The sequence below is a fragment of the Erythranthe guttata genome, chromosome 11 (assembly GCF_056151865.1).
Source record: "Erythranthe guttata isolate IM_541 chromosome 11, IM_541, whole genome shotgun sequence".
Taxonomy (NCBI): domain Eukaryota; kingdom Viridiplantae; phylum Streptophyta; class Magnoliopsida; order Lamiales; family Phrymaceae; genus Erythranthe; species Erythranthe guttata.
In genome coordinates, this window is record NC_142543.1 from 19,358,641 (window position 1) to 19,375,505 (window position 16,865).

Here is a 16,865-nt window from a genome sequence, read left to right on the forward strand (position 1 = left end):
AAAAATAAGCAAATAACTTTATTATTGAATAATTTTCCAAATGCATTGAATCAGATAGTACCGGTAGATTTTGAAAAATTAACCAAGAACAAAATCATCAACTACGTCTTTCATGTCGAGCTTAAACTTAATTAGATTTATTAACTTAGTTAACATAATCAAAAATAAATAAAAAATTACAAAAAATATGATAGAGATAAAATAATATTAAAAATGTGATAAAACTCGGAAAAAAAATTGAGATCGGAAATAAATAAAAAATTACAAATAATATGCTGGAGAGAAAATAAAATTAAAAATATGATAAAAATCGGAAAAAAAAAATTGAGATCGAAAAGAAATAAAAAATTACAAATAATATTCAGGAGATAAAAATGAAAAAAAAAAATTACAAAAAACAAAAAATTACAAATATGCCATTAGGGTTTCTTAGGGTTTCTTTCTTTTATATATAACTAGTAACCGAACCCGTGCGTTGCACGGGGTTACATATTTCAATTGAATTATACCACCATAGCACAATTATTAAATCAGAGTAATAAACTACAAATTGTCATAAATAGAATGCACATTTGCTTCTTTTTACACTTAAAAATATCTAATTAAAAAAAATAAAAAAACAAATTAACCGTTCAGAAAATGTCTGCACTTCACTGGTACCGAAGACATTAACTGTAGGTTAACAATTCCCAATAGCAACATATATGAGTACAAATAATAATAAAAATATTGAACGGAAAAATACGAACAAATTTAAAAAAAAAAAAAAAACAATTACCTTTGATATTGTATGACAATTCGAATTGAGAGTCAATACATTCATTTTAATGATATTGCATCTTCACACTCTGCAAAACAATACGAACGCATTATATATAGTTGAATATAAGACTTACGCAAGAAGAAATGTGAAAAAATGTAAAACAAAATTACCTTAAATTTTGAAATACTTCTTTATAAACAACGTTTGTTGTATTTTTTGAAGTATTTCCTTCTTTGTCAACTATAAGTATCTTCAAACCTTTTCGACTGGTAACCCTCGAAATAGCTACGTACAGTTGTCCGTGAGAAAAAATAGGCTTTTCAAGATATAGACCAACATTTTGAAGGGATTGACCTTGGCTTTTATTTATTGTCATAGCGAAGGAAAGAACGATGGGAAACTGCCTCCTCTGAAAGTGAAATGGAATTCTACTGTCTGACGGTGTTAACGACAATCTTGGAATGAAGACCTTTTGTCCGACATTAGAGCCTGATATTATTTTTGCTTCCAGAACGCGATTTCCCAACCGAGTAATGGTCAATCTTGTACCATTACACAACCCATTGGACTGATCTATATTCCTCAACAACATAACAGGAACACCTTTCTTCAACTTTAATTCATGGTTTGGCAGACCCGAAGATGTAATAGTATTCAAAAACTCTGGAGTATGAATGTCATGATGTGAGTCGACACTTTCATTCGCCGTACATGGACTATCGAAACTAAAATAGACTTTTTCATCTTCCGGAACCAAAGACAACATGTAATCGTTAACCTTGTCAACAATTTCATTTGTAGTTGCCAATATAGCTCGTTGTTGTAAGTATTCAGAATCCATTATATTAGCGAGCAAATTTGGGTAAGTTTCTTCAACAATAGAAGCTAAATGGTTACCTAATGGTTTTATAAGCAAATCATCAGGTATTTCAATGTCCATAACTCCATCATTGTCGTCACCATTAGTACCATCGCCTATACTTAACACCCAATCTGAGAAATTCTTCAATTCCTCGCAATTAGAACTTGTTGAAGAAAGCCGCATATTTTTTGTTAATGTTAACACTTCACAATGCTGCCACAAATGTGAGGAATTTATGCTCGCCGACACAACTTGTTGTCCTGTTCCCTTTGGCACAACAGGCAAAATTTGTCTGAAATCACCTCCACAAACAACTATTTTGCCACCAAAGGGTTTATTCTCATTTTCAGGATCTGACTTGCTTAGGATATCCTTCAAAGATTGATGTACGGCCTCAAAACAATGCTTGTGAATCATCGGAGCTTCATCCCAAATGATGAGTTTTGCTTTCATTATCAACTCCGCCAAAGGGGAATCACATGCAATGTTGCAAGTAGATTCTTCATGAACCTTAAAAGGAATTGCAAACCTTGAGTGTGTTGTTCTTCCACCAGGGATGAGTAAAGATGATATTCCACTTGAAGCGACTGTCAGTACTATTTCACCTTTTGACCTTAAAGCAGCCGAAAGCGTTCTCCAAATATATGTCTTGCCAGTACCTCCGTAACCATAAACGAAAAATAAACCACCACAATTCTCATTTACTCGTGCAATTATTTTGTCATAGATAACTCTTTGTTCGTCATTGAGACTTGACAATAACTCCAAATGTTCCGCAACCAATGCACTTCTGTCATAATTGAGTTCATCATAGATAAGTCTATTTTGAATTTGTGGAAGAAGCGCCATGTTTGGGAACGGCATTGTTGGAAAATCAGCTAGACTCTTATTACTACTCCGCAACTTATTTTCAATTTCCACAAGTGCAAAATTTTTCAAATCATCTTCATCAAGCTGCAAATCTAAGATATAAAAATTTTATTTCTCAATTAGCCGCAATAGATGCAGAATAAATGAAAGAAAAAATAAAAATTATGTTAATAAATTAATATATAAAATAATTCAAAATATATGAATAATTACCTTCACGTTGGAGTAAAGTTCTTTGCATGCGCAGGATATCATCACTCAGAAAATGCCATGTTTTATCCCAAACATTTTCAGGCCGTGCCATTTGATTCGACAATAATAAAGTTGTGAACATATTTCGTAGGAACTTAGCAAAACCCCATTGGCTTGCTTCTTCAATACCATCTATGTACTCCTTATCATCATCTAACATACCAATTGCATAGCAAGCATCTCTAAACGTAGGATAAACCATATTATTGATGGTTTTTAACTCGGTATAAGAAGAAGGTCCTTTAATTATGTTGAGCAAGATTCTCAAATAATATAATTCACCACTTCCTGGGGCTACGTAATGAATTCTTCCCACCGAAAATCCTTTCTTTCGAGGAGTCCACGCACGTAAAGGCTGTTTCCAGACAAATTTCGTCGGAAATTCTGCATAAGTAAGACCCTTTGCCTCATTATATGTAGAGTTTGCCTCCATCTATGCTAGAAACTTTGATCTTTGTACATGTGGTCTTTCAACAACCGATTCAAGAGGCTCATCACCATCAAAAAATACAATTTGTTCATTGGGCAGGTGAATAGGCAAACGTTCAACTGCCGGTTCTCTGAAATGAACATCGAACATAAATATTCGCCACACTGCTTCACATGGTGATAAGTATCTACAGTCATAGTACATCTTAATCTCATCGTAATTTTCTGCTTCTGCTCCATAAAAACTTGCAGTAACACGATCATGACCTTTGTTGATGTACTTGAAAAGATACTTGATTGATCTTGATTGGTTGCACCACTCAACATTTATATGCGCCTTGTACATTTTCATCAGATATGGATTATAAGGAACCACAAATCTATTATCAACATCATTTTTTCCTTTTCTGACTACCCTGCCATTATCCCTTCTCTTGTAGAGTGGATAGCCGTCTTTATCGTTAGATGTTCGATCATTGAATTTTTTAGGGAAGTGCCTCGTACACTTCCCATTCTCCATGCATGAAGCAGTTGGATTAAATACACCACATGGACCATGGATCATAAGAGAACTAACATAACTATAAAGCACGGGATCTTCATTTTCATCAGGGATTTCAGCAGATATTATTTTGTCAATATCTTCTGGATTTGGATATTTGTAGTCAGGATGTAAAAAGATTAGTATATGAGCATGTGACAGTCCTCGCTTCTGAAATTCTATTGTGTACATGACTACATACAAAATAGAAAATTCAAAATAATTAAGTAAATGCATAAAATCTTGCTCGTGTAATGATTTGAGATATAATATTTACGTATAGTAGTTTGTAAAGGAATCATAATTTGAAAATGTGCACAATTAGGCATTCTTATAATAAGTGTAGGTAATAATAGTAATATTATGTTAATATATTGTTTTTGAGGAAAATATTATTTTAATATTATTTAAATTATTAAGTATATAATTTAAAATAAATTTTATATTTAACATAAGTTGTTATTATGTTTAGCATAATTGAAATAAGTTATGGCAAATAATTTTTAAGATTAAAATTTTATGATCAAAATATTATGTAAATGCTATCCTAAGTTTTAGAAAACTTTTATGTAGTACATGATTTCACTTTACCGAACACTTTGCCTTGTTTTATCTCCTTGATGAACTGATCGATTTTGATTTTAAAAACTCGACAAACAATATCCGGTCTATCTTCAGGTTTCAAACCTTGACCCCTGAGAAATCTTGTTATCTCGATCCAATTCTGATTGCATGTGAATGTAACAAACAAATCCGGATATCCAGCCCATCGACATATAGCCATCGCATCTTGATAAATTTGTATCATATAGCGAGCTCCATTGATAAATGTTGCTGGTAATATGACACGTTTCCCCTTTCTTGATGAATTATTTTCTCCTCTCAAATATGCTTCTGAAAGGCCCTTGTATATGTCAGCCCTTAACTCTTTCTGATGCATCCGAATATATGCTAAACGGGCAGATTCAAGTGTGCTAAAAAAATCAACCACAAGTTGTAGGAACAGACGTTTGGAACCTAAAATTGTTCCGCTCTCAACGGTTCGTTGTTGAATTCGAAATGCCATGAATTCTCTCATTGACACTTTATGTCTCTTATTAGATACTGAATTGCTCCTATCATTTAGTGCAATATCGTCTCTATAACCATCTTCTCCACGTGGAAACAATAAAGGATATTGTAGTGGAAGATAAGCTGGAGATACAACAGAGACACGACGTAGTAGTCCAGATTGTGTCTCCACAATAATGTCTCGCTCAGCGTCGGCAGAATCAAAGTCACCAACTATAAGAGCTGCTACTTCAGATGCAGAAGGAAGATTGTATCTTCTAGCATCGTGACCTCTCTTTCCTAAAAGTCGTAATTTGACTTCATGGAATGCTGAACTTTCAATTTTATCTCTAACCATTCTATAAGCCTGTGCATATGGATTGTACTGATCGAGCATGTCCTTTAGATCATTAACAATAGAATTCGATAACTCATTCGAACTTGGTTCCATCCTATAACGAATACAACATTAAATTTTGTTAAGATCCCATATAAACAGATAATTTGTAATTTAAATTAACTCTTTTAATAACGTGGATAAGATTAATAGTATACCTTACGACATGCATTCTGTTTGATACTTCATTTTCGGTATCGTAAATATACAACTGCGCAAATTTCGGCGTTGATCCTTCAGATGGAATTAAGCTTCCGATGCGGTGGTAGTTCTCCCCGCACATGATGAAAGTGGGTGGTGCATTTCCTTGATTTATTGTTGCATCAATTTTTCCTCCCAAAGACGTGAATGAAAACATCATATTGAAAGATCGAATGTTCTCCAAAAAAAATTTACTTCTTGCATCATGCTTGAAGTAAAGATTTTGTAGAATCTGTGGACAATCCGTAAGAAATGGGAGTTGGATCTTTCCTTGATTACAGCATAGAGAGAATTTTGGCTGTGTTGTATTCATCACTTGCTTCTTTAATCGCTCATCATACCACATCATTGCCCCACAGTGATTGCATTCATAAATTGGATCACCAATGTCCCAATATTCGATACCTTGTAAGACATGGTTAATATTAATTAATATATTTACATGAAAGATAATAAGTGATTAAAAAATAATAAATTATTGTTTTCATAATTAAGTAGGGTACAATACTTATAAATATACCTGAATTTGAAAGAGTTGTGTTTTCATCTACCTCATGATCAGATGCATATTTCTCAATTTCTCCGACATCAACTGGTCAAAATAGTAAGAAAGTTTAGAATACAAATTCGTTACGATGTACATACATAAAGGCATAAAAATATCGTAATATAACAAAATGAAATACCTAGTGGAATATTTTGATCACTTGTGTTGTTTGCTTTGGATTGTGAATGTTCAGCCAATTCCAAATCTTTAAATACAGAGGTGGTTGATCAATATATATAACCAAAAAAAGATGAATGAAAGAAAATAAATAAAAAAAGGACCTTCTAATTATAAATATTTAAGTTAAATTTAAATATGATTTCATTTACTATGTGCCACGTTGAGCTTTTTTTTCACTACTTTTATATACTTAAAAAATATACAATATTGCATATATCGAATTCATCAAGCCACAGGAAAAAACACTCCACTAAACTAACTTACAGAGGATAATGAAAATTTAAAAAAAAAAAAATTAAACCCATAAAATAATAAAATATATCTTTCAGTCACCTTTTTAAAATAATAAATTTAAACTCATAAAAATGATAGTTTTTTTTTATAATTAGACAAAATGTACGATATCTATACAATCAAAAGATATATTGTTAATAGATATGTGCGAATGATCGCCCGTAATTAAATTCAGTGGAAGAATTACCTAAAATATCATATTGTTGATTAAGTGTGCACCCATTAAATGTACTATCTTCAATTGTGGTCAATGTTGAATAACTTCTCTTTTTTCCACGGCTTGGTCTCGGAGGTAGTGAGTTATCCATTAGCTATGAAAATATGAAATGGAAATCAACAGAAAAACAATTAGTTATATTAAATCACAGTTACATTTACACAACATTCAAAGTTTAATACCGTGTAACCCTTAAAAAGGCATTTACAGGATAAATGTATAGAAAAAATGAATTAATCAATGAGACATTCGTAAATGACCTTTAATTAAATTCGGCAGAAGCTCGATCCAACAACGGATTGGTGAAACGTTATTTTGACTCACCAGGGGAAAAAAAGATTTGGTAGTAGACTACTTATAGTGCAACAAACATAAGTTTGCAACTGTCGAGATGAAACGAAAAGTCATTGCCATGAAAGATTTAAACAATATGAAACTCTTGATGTGCAAGATGTTTGAAAACGCGATATTAATGGAGGAAAATATGAAATATTAATACTAATACATTGTAATGGAGGAGTTGAAAAGTAAGTTGGAAGTTGTATATGATGTGATTGGTTATATATAATGTGATCGGTTATATATATAAAGTGGAAGTTATATATAATATGGAAGTTATATATAATGTTGAATTAATTATATATTATTAAGAAAACTTAGTTAGTTAGTTTAGGATAATTATTTTTATGTTAAAAAATTTGTTTTATAATTAAAGTCCGTGGATGTGTGCAGATTTTTTTAAGAAGAAAAATCCTAAAATTAATTTATTATATTATATATTATATATTATATTATGGAATGTGTAGAATTTTTAAGAAGAAAAAATCTAATATAAATAATAAATAGTGAACGTGTGCAAAACTAATAGGAGAAAAAAAAAGGATAATAAAAGGTAGTGGTATAATATGTATTTACCACGGACTAAAATATATTCTTTTGTATTCTCTTGAGATTTGAAAATGACTAAAATATCCCTAGGTTTAGGTCTAGGTTATAGGTCAAAAGTTCTTCCTTTTATATATAAGATATGATAAAAATCGGAAAAAAAAAATTGAGATCGAAAAGAAATAAAAAATTATAAATAATATTCAGGAGATAAAAATGAAAAATATTTAAAAAAAACAAAAAATTACAAATATGCCATTAGGGTTTCTTAGGGTTGCCCAGCGTTTCTTTCTTTTATATATAAGATTACAAAAAATATGCAGGAGATAAAATAATATTAAAAATATGATAAAATTCGAAAAAAAAAATTGAGATAAAAAATAAACAAAAAATTACAAAAAATATGCTCGAGATAAAATAATATTAAAAATGTGATATAAATCGGAAAACAAAAACTGAGATCGAAAATAAATAGAAAATTACAAAACTTATGCTTGAGATAAAATAATATTAAAAATGTGATAAAACTCGGAAAAAAATTGAGATCGATAATAAATAAAAAATTACAAATAATATGCTCGAGATAAAATAATATTAAAAATGTGACAAAAATCGGAAAAAAAAATTAGATCGAAAAGTAATAAAATATTACAAATAATAAGCTGGAGATAAAATAATATTAAAAAATGTGATAAAAAATCGGAAAAAAAATTGAGATCGAAAAGAAATAAAAAGTTCAAATAATATGCAAGAGATAAAAGCGAAAAAAAAATTTACAAAAAAAAAATTACAAAAATGCCATTAGGGTTTCTTAAAGTTGTCCATCGTTTCTTTCTTTTTCAAAAATTAAAAAAACTATGAAAGACATAAAATAATATTAAAAATGTGATAAAAATCGAAAAAGAAATTGAGATAAAAATAAATAAAAAATTACAAAAAATATGCTGGAGGTAAAATAATATCGAAAATGTGATAAAAAAATATGGTGGAGATAAAATAATATTAAAAATGTGTTAAAACTCGGAAAAAAATTGAGATTGAAAATAAATAAAAAATAACAAATAATATGCTGAAGATAAAATAATATTAAAAATGTGATAAATCGGAAAAAAATTGAGATCGAAAAGAAATAAAAAATTACAAATAATATGCAGGAGATAAAAACACAAAAAAAAATTACAAAAAACAAAAAATTACAAATATTCCATTAGGGTTTCTTAAGGTTGCCCGTCGTTTCTTTCTTTTTAAAAAATTACAAAAGATATTCAGGAGATAAAATAATATTAAAAATGTGATAAAATCGTAAAAAAATGGAGATAAAAAATAAATAAAAATTACAAAAATTATGCTCGAGATAAAATAATATTAAAAATGTGATAAAAAATATGCTGGAAATAAAATAATATTAAAAATGTGATATAAATCGGAAAAAAATTGATATCGAAAATAAATAATTAATTACAAAACATATTCTGGAGATAAAATAGTATTAATAATGTGATAAAACTCGGAAAAAAGATTGAGATCGGAAAAAAATAAAAAACTACAAATATGTAATATGTTGGAGATAAAATAATATTAAAAATGTGATAAAAATCGGAAAGAAAATTGAGATCGAAAAGAAATAAAAAATTACAAATAATATGCAGCAGATAAAATAGAAAAAAAATTGAGATCGAAAATAAATAAAAAATTACAAAAAATATGATAGAGATAAAATAATATTAAAAATGTGATAAAACTCGGAAAAAAAAATTGAGATCGGAAATAAATAAAAAATTACGAATAATATGCTAGAGAGAAAATAATATTAAAAATGTGATAAAAATGGGGAAAAAAAACTGAGATCGAAAAGAAATAAAAAATGACAAATAATATGCAGGAGATAAAAATGAAAAAAAAAACTACAAAAAACAAAAAATTACAAATATGTTATTAGGGTTTCTTAGGGTTGTCCAACGTTTCTTTCTTTTATAAACCTTCGATATTTAGCTTTTTCTCCTAATAACTACATTGTTTATTTATTTATTTCAATTGAATCATTCAAATTTAAGTCAATTTTTTTTTTCTGGAGTAAAAATTCAAGTCTAATTAAGAGTTACTTTGAATTTACTTACTAGAAAACCACCAATCAAATATGATCAATATTTAACATATAAGTTTGTTTATAAAAATATAAATTTTACACTCTATGTTTCATTCATTCAATGACAATCCCATTAATTACGCATTTCCAATTTTAACTTATTTGTTCCTTTTTTATTTATACACATACAATTTATCCTCAAATATCTTTATCTCATATATTTTTCTTTGACATCCTAATAGGTATTCTTGCAATATAATTTCGATTGTCTAATGAATTATCCTAATATACAAGTTGCGACATGTTTTTTTTTAAAAACTTTTTTCCGCTAAACCATAAACAATAATACAATATTTAAAAATTGGGTGAACAATATATATATATATATATATATATATATATATATATATATATATATATATATATATATATATATATATCAAAATAATCAAATAATTTTACTGTTTAATTGTGTTTAGTGAACTATGTGTAGTACTATTTTAATTGTTTTGATAAACCTAATTTCACTTAAATTGGGATAAGTAGTTTTAGAATATTATTTTTCTTATTGCAACTAGATAGAAAAGTAAAAATTGTGTAACATTTTTAATTATTGTTTGGTGAATTATATATGTGTGTTGTACTATCTTCATTGTCTTGACAAAATAAAAAACTTATTTAAATAGGGATAAATAATTTTTAAAATATTTATTATGTTCGCATTACTAGAAACAACATTTAAGAAAATGGTAAACGTTATTTTATAATGTAATGGGAAAATAATATTTTTTTACTGTAAGTTATAGTTCGATGAATTTTGTGTTTTTAACTATTTTAGTTGCCTCAACTAAAATAAAGCCATTCAAATTTTAGTAAATAATTTTCGAAATACCCATGTTGTTACCACAACTAGATAAAATATTTTTTAAAATGATTAAATGACATTTCATACTGGAAAAGTAATAATTGTTTATTTATTTCATAGTGAAATAATTATTTTAAAATCTTAAGTTATTGTTCGGTGAATTATGTGCATTGAACGATATTAATTTCTCTGAATAACATAAAACCACAAATATATAAATTACATTTATAATATCTATTTTGTTATTATCACTGGACAAATAATTAAAAAAATGGATAAATAAAAATTTACAATAAGTAATTGTTTAGTGAATTAGACGTGTTGAACGATTTTAGTTATTTTAACTAACCTAAATCCATTTAAATATTGATAAATTATTTATAAAATATCTATTTTGTTAATATTAGAGCAACTCCAATGGGGAGATATCAAAATGGATCATTAAATATTCATTTGATACTTGATATAATACTTTGATACTTCTTGAAAAAAAATTCACTCCAACCACGAGTATCAAATAGATTATCAAATTTTAAATATATGAATATCTATTTTTTTAAATGTCACGTGTCAAATTGTGATAGGTTAATGGAGTGGTTATATTTTTGATACCTCGTTTTCCAGGGAGTATTTTTGCAGCTCGGGGTAGTTGAGTATCAAAATAATTCTCCATTTAATGCCTCCGTTGGAGAAGGATTTTTTAATTTTAGAGCATCAAAGTGGTAGTTTTTTAGTTTGATACCTCATTTAGTGCCTCCATTGGAGTTGCTCTTACTAACTACTAGATTTAAAAAAAAAATGGATAAACGGCAATTTATAATGGAAATAAATTATAAAGTAAACATGTCATCAATTCCTTTTCCATATATTACTTCATAGAAATATGTTTTAATTGATTAAACGGATTTTTTGTACTCCTAATTATTTTTTGTGCACTATTAAAAGGAAATATTAATTAATTATGGAATAAATATGTCTGGTCTTATTTAATGTTACGGTTAATATTAATATTAGTATTAACATTCACATGAGTTTTAAGATTATCATTAGCATTACCATTAGTATTAACATTAGCATTAGCATTAGCATTAGCATCAACATCAATATTATCATCAACATTAGCATTACCATTTTAGAATTAGTATTAGGATTGTGATTATGATAAGGATTAGAATTAGTATTAATATTAGGATTATGTTTAGTCTTAGGATTAAGATTAGTTTCGCGTTAGCATTAGCATTAAGATTGGTATTAACATTAGTATTATAATTAGGAGTAGCATTAATATTAATAATAACATTAGAATTCGCATTAATATATTAGGATTAGCATTAATATATTAGGATTAGTATATTAGTATTAGTTTAGTATTAGTATTAGTATTAGTTTTAATATGACTATAGTATTAGTATTAATATTAGTATTAGTATATTAGTATTAGTATTAGTATTAGTATTAGTATTAGTATTAGTATTAGTATTAGTATTAGTATTAGTGTATTAGTATTAGTATTAGTATTAGTATTATTATTAGTATTAACATTAGCATTAACATTAGTATTAGTATTAGTATTAGTATTAGTATTAACAGGGCCGGTTTTGGGGGAGGCGAAGTAGGCGGTCGCCTAGGGCCCCCGAATTTCTAAAGAAATTTAGGGCCCCAAATTATGTTACATACACTTTATATATGAATACTTATTTTTTAAAATTTATTATATATAATATTTTGGAACATCAACTCTAAAATAAATTTAATATAAATGATCAATGGATATTTTTTCAATTTTCTTAACTTTGGGGCCCCTAAATATTAAATTTATAATGTCTTAATTATTTATTATTATACCTAAAGTAAGAATCATTATTCATTAGTCTATTTAAGTTTTATAAATATTTATGAAGTTTATTTGCTATAAAGATTATACATCACGGGAGGAAGTGAACCAGCAAATCATCCTGTTAATTTTGAATTTTTTTTTCCATATTTGAAGTTATTTTATGTTCATACATTTCAAAAAATGTTTCGGGGGGCACTGCCCTCGAACCCCCGTAATCTTTATTTCATCATTTTTAGAAAATATTATTTATATGTTTTTAGTCTATTTAATTTTGAACACCCTTTTATAAAATTGATTGGTCAAATAGGGGCCCCGGTTTTGAGTTGTTTTTTAAATCTCGCCTAGGGCCCCTTAATTCTCAGAAACGACCATGAGTATTAACATTAGTATTAGTAAGTATTATGATTATTTCTACTAGGATTTGGATTGGATTACGATTATGATTATCATTATGATTAGGATTAGGATTATGATTATTATTATTAGAATTAACACTGACATTAGAATTATAATTAGAATTAGCATTAGCATTAACATTTAAATTAACATTATGATTATGCGTAAGATTAGGATTTTGATTATTGATTAATATTAGCACTAGCATTAGGACTAGGATTAGTAGCATTAGTTTAGGACTAACATTAGTACTAGCACGAGCTGTAGATCAATTAGAATTACGATTATCATTAGCATTAGTATATTATGATTAGCATTATCATTAGCATATAAGTATTAGTTTAGTATTATGATGAGCATTAGCATTATTATTAACATATTATAATGAATATTAGTATTGCGATATATTAGCATTTTGATTATTAATATTACTAGCATTATAATTAGAATTATGATTAGAATTAGGATTAACATTACCATTGGCATTACCATATTAAGAATAATATTAAAATTAGTGTTAGCAATAGCATATTTACATTTCTATAAGGATTATAATTATGATTCGTATTATTATTAGGATGAGGATTATAATTAGAATTAGAATTAGTATTAGAATTAAGATTAACATTAATATTAGTATTAGGATTATGGTTATAATTTTGATTAGAATAATGATTGGGTGTAGTACTAGAATTAGGATTATGGTTAGAATTAGCGTTAACGTTATGATTAAGATTAGCATTAGGATTACTAATAGTAATAGTATTTTTATCAGATTAGTATTAGTATTAGTATTAGTATTAGCAATGGTAGGTAATGATAATGAGAATGGTGACTGGTAGTTGTAATGGTAATGATTGGTATTGGTATGAGTATCGGTATTTTATCGGTATCTATATCAGTACTGGTATCGTAATGATAATAACAATGATAATGGTAATGGTAATGGTAACGGTAACGGTGTTGGTATTGGTGTCGGTATTGATAATGGTAATGGTAATGGTAATAGTAATGGTAACGATAACGGTAACGACGTACTCGCTTTTTGTATACGGAAATTAAACTTTCGATATTTAGCTTTTTCACTTATTTTGGCTGAATTTATTATCAACATGAAATATTTTTTTAAACTTTGTATTGCACATTCCGAGAACTTTTTAAAATTAAATATTTATTTTTATGATGAATTTCCCTTGCAACGCACGGGTGAAGTACTAGTTACTTTTCAAACTAGAGAACTTCCAAGCTCTGTTTGGGGTATGTTTCGTTGCAATCAGTTGGGTTTATGGGAGTTACGATAATGAAGATGGCGTGGTGGATTGACTTTTTGATATTGCATAGCTGCCCCAATATGAAGACTAATGTTCAAATTCAAAATCAGCTACATGGAGTTACGTGGAGAGTTTTTTCTAGTTGGCGGAATTGCATATTAATCCCTGCCCGGGGTCCTTTTACAAATATCGAGACTTCCAGAGGAATAGAAATTTTAGTTTTTTCAGTTTTACCCCATTTTGGGGTTTCATTGTAATAGACTCTATAGGGTCGTTTATGATTTTTTATTGCCATTGTAGGGGTACTCTTTTTCCCTGTGATAGGCCCACAGAGTTTTAACGAGGCCCCAAACGTTTTATCATAATGGAATAATAAAATCTCTTTTTTGGCCAAAAAAAAAACAAAAAAAAAGGAAAAAAACAAAAGGAAATAAATAAAATGACTTTAACTTAATTTTATAGGAAAAAATGGGGTGTGAAGGTATTTATAAGAAAAATGGGGGGGGGGGGGGGGGGGGAATTCAAAAATTAGCAAATAACGGCCGGTTCACTGGGCCGGTTCACCGGCCATTTTTTGCTTTTTTTGAATTTTTTTGATTTTTTTTTTAATTCGGGTGAACCGGCGGGCCGACCCGGCGGTTCACGGTTCACCAATTCATAGAACCGGGACCATCCCGGGGACGACGGGCCGGTTCACGGGTTACGGGCCGGTTCACAGGTCAACGGTTCGGACCGATTCTGGGCCCAAAACTGGCCCGTGGCCGTGTCTAGGCCTCGGGCCTACTTGTAAGTATCGTATCTCTTTCAAGTTATTTTTCTAAAATAATTCGTGTGTTTTCATTTCTAATTTGTTTAATTTTCTTTTCAGTGATACGCAGTCGCAAATGATGTTGTTCATCGTGGACATCGGCAGGAATTTCGGCGTTATTCATCGTGGACATCGGCAGGAATTTCGGCGTCCAAGAACACTTCTTCCCCACAAAGGTCACATTGTTGAGAGGTAAGTTGATCAGTTTATTTTCTTTTTCTAATCTTAAATTTTGAAAACTTCTTCGTGTTTTTGCTGGAAATGTATTTTTAGAATTAAGGTCTCTTTGAGGTTTTTATAATTCTTACATTTTTTTAAAAAGTGCTTTGTGTTTTTCTGGAAATTTACGTTAAATTCAATTGAATTTTTTTAATTGCTTTAAGAAATGTCTATATGTTATTCCTAAGAACAAAATGATTATGTTTGAAATTTCGAATCCTTGATTTATATTCTTAATTTTTTTCAAAAAGTATTTCGTGTATTTGCTGTAAATGTATGTTTTTTTTAATTCTTACACTTGTAGGCAAGATGCTGCTTGTAATCAGATCAGTCTATATCGTAACAATATAATTGTTATCTTTCAAAATTTTGTAACAATATAACGGCCGGTTCACTGGGCCGGTTCACCGGCCGTTTTTTGTTTTTTTTGAATTTTTTGATTTTTTTTTAATTCGGGTGAACCGGCAGGCCGACCCGGCGGTTCACGGTTCACCAATTCATAGAACCGGGACCATCCCGGGGACGACGGGCCGGTTCACGGGTTACGAGCCGGTTCACAGGTCAACGGTTCGGACCGATTCTGGGCCCAAAACTGGCCCGTGGCCGTGTCTAGGCCTCGGGCCTACTTGTAAGTATCGTATCTCTTTCAAGTTATTTTTCTAAAATAATTCGTGTGTTTTCATTTCTAATTTGTTTAATTTTCTTTTCAGTGATACGCAGTCGCAAATGATGTTGTTCATCGTGGACATCGGCAGGAATTTCGGCGTTATTCATCGTGGACATCGGCAGAAATTTCGGCGTCCAAGAACACTTCTTCCCCACAAAGGTCACATTGTTGAGAGGTAAGTTGATCAGTTTATTTTCTTTTTCTAATCTTAAATTTTGAAAAGTTCTTCGTGTTTTTGCTGGAAATGTATTTTTAGAATTAAGGTCTCTTTGAGGTTTTTATAATTCTTACATTTTTTTAAAAAGTGCTTTGTGTTTTTCTGGAAATTTACGTTAAATTCAATTGAATTTTTTTAATTGCTTTAAGAAATGTCTATATGTTATTCCTAAGAACAAAATGATTATGTTTGAAATTTCGAATCCTTGATTTATATTCTTAATTTTTTTCAAAAAGTAAATCTCTGATTTGTATTCGTAAATTTTAATAAAAAGTACATCGTGTTTTTTTCTAGAAATGCACTTTTGTATTATGAAACTTTATGGGGGAATTCTAAGAATTAATGCTTTTAGAGTTTTTGTAATTCTTACTTTTATATCTTAAAATTGTAGGCTATCTGTTGATGACAAACAGCCGAGGATGGAATTGGTTGGAAAGAAAATTAATCAAGAGCTCACAACAGAAGAAATATCTTCAATGTATAATGGAATGAATGACAATTTCCCTGTTGAATTAAAAGAATTAAATGTCTTTGAACGGACAACTATACGCTCATGATATGGACGTGCAAAAAAAAGTTTTAGATGGTTAAAATATACTTCGGGGAAATGGCAACAAATTTGCCTACAAATTTTCTTTCTGACCCTTCACCAAATCAGACGCCATCCATTTTGAGTTCTTTCCCCATCTCTTCGACTGATCCCAATACTTCAACTATTGATGATGAGGAGCTGGACCCGCCGAATAAAAAAGCTTGTATTGATAGAAACCCTTCCACTTCCGATTCAGAGAAGTAGTTTTGGCTACTTTGTAGTTTGATTTGCAATACTTTCTAGTTATGAACTTGTTTGGATACTAGTTTTTTTGTAAATATTTGAGAAAATGAATTCTTTTATATTTGTGTTGACTTGGATTATGTTCATTGAACTGCACAACTGTGTAAAACAAAAGCCTTTTGATTTACACAGGATTCAGTCATAAATTTAGTTGAATTCTTGTTTATTTACTGCTA

General features: G+C 29.1%; 1 pseudogene; it reads right to left on the reverse strand.

Moving 5' to 3' along the window:
• Positions 1–841: 841 nt before the first annotated feature.
• Positions 842–5,127, reverse strand: LOC105954058 (uncharacterized; annotated as a pseudogene).
• Positions 5,128–16,865: the final 11,738 nt, after the last annotated feature.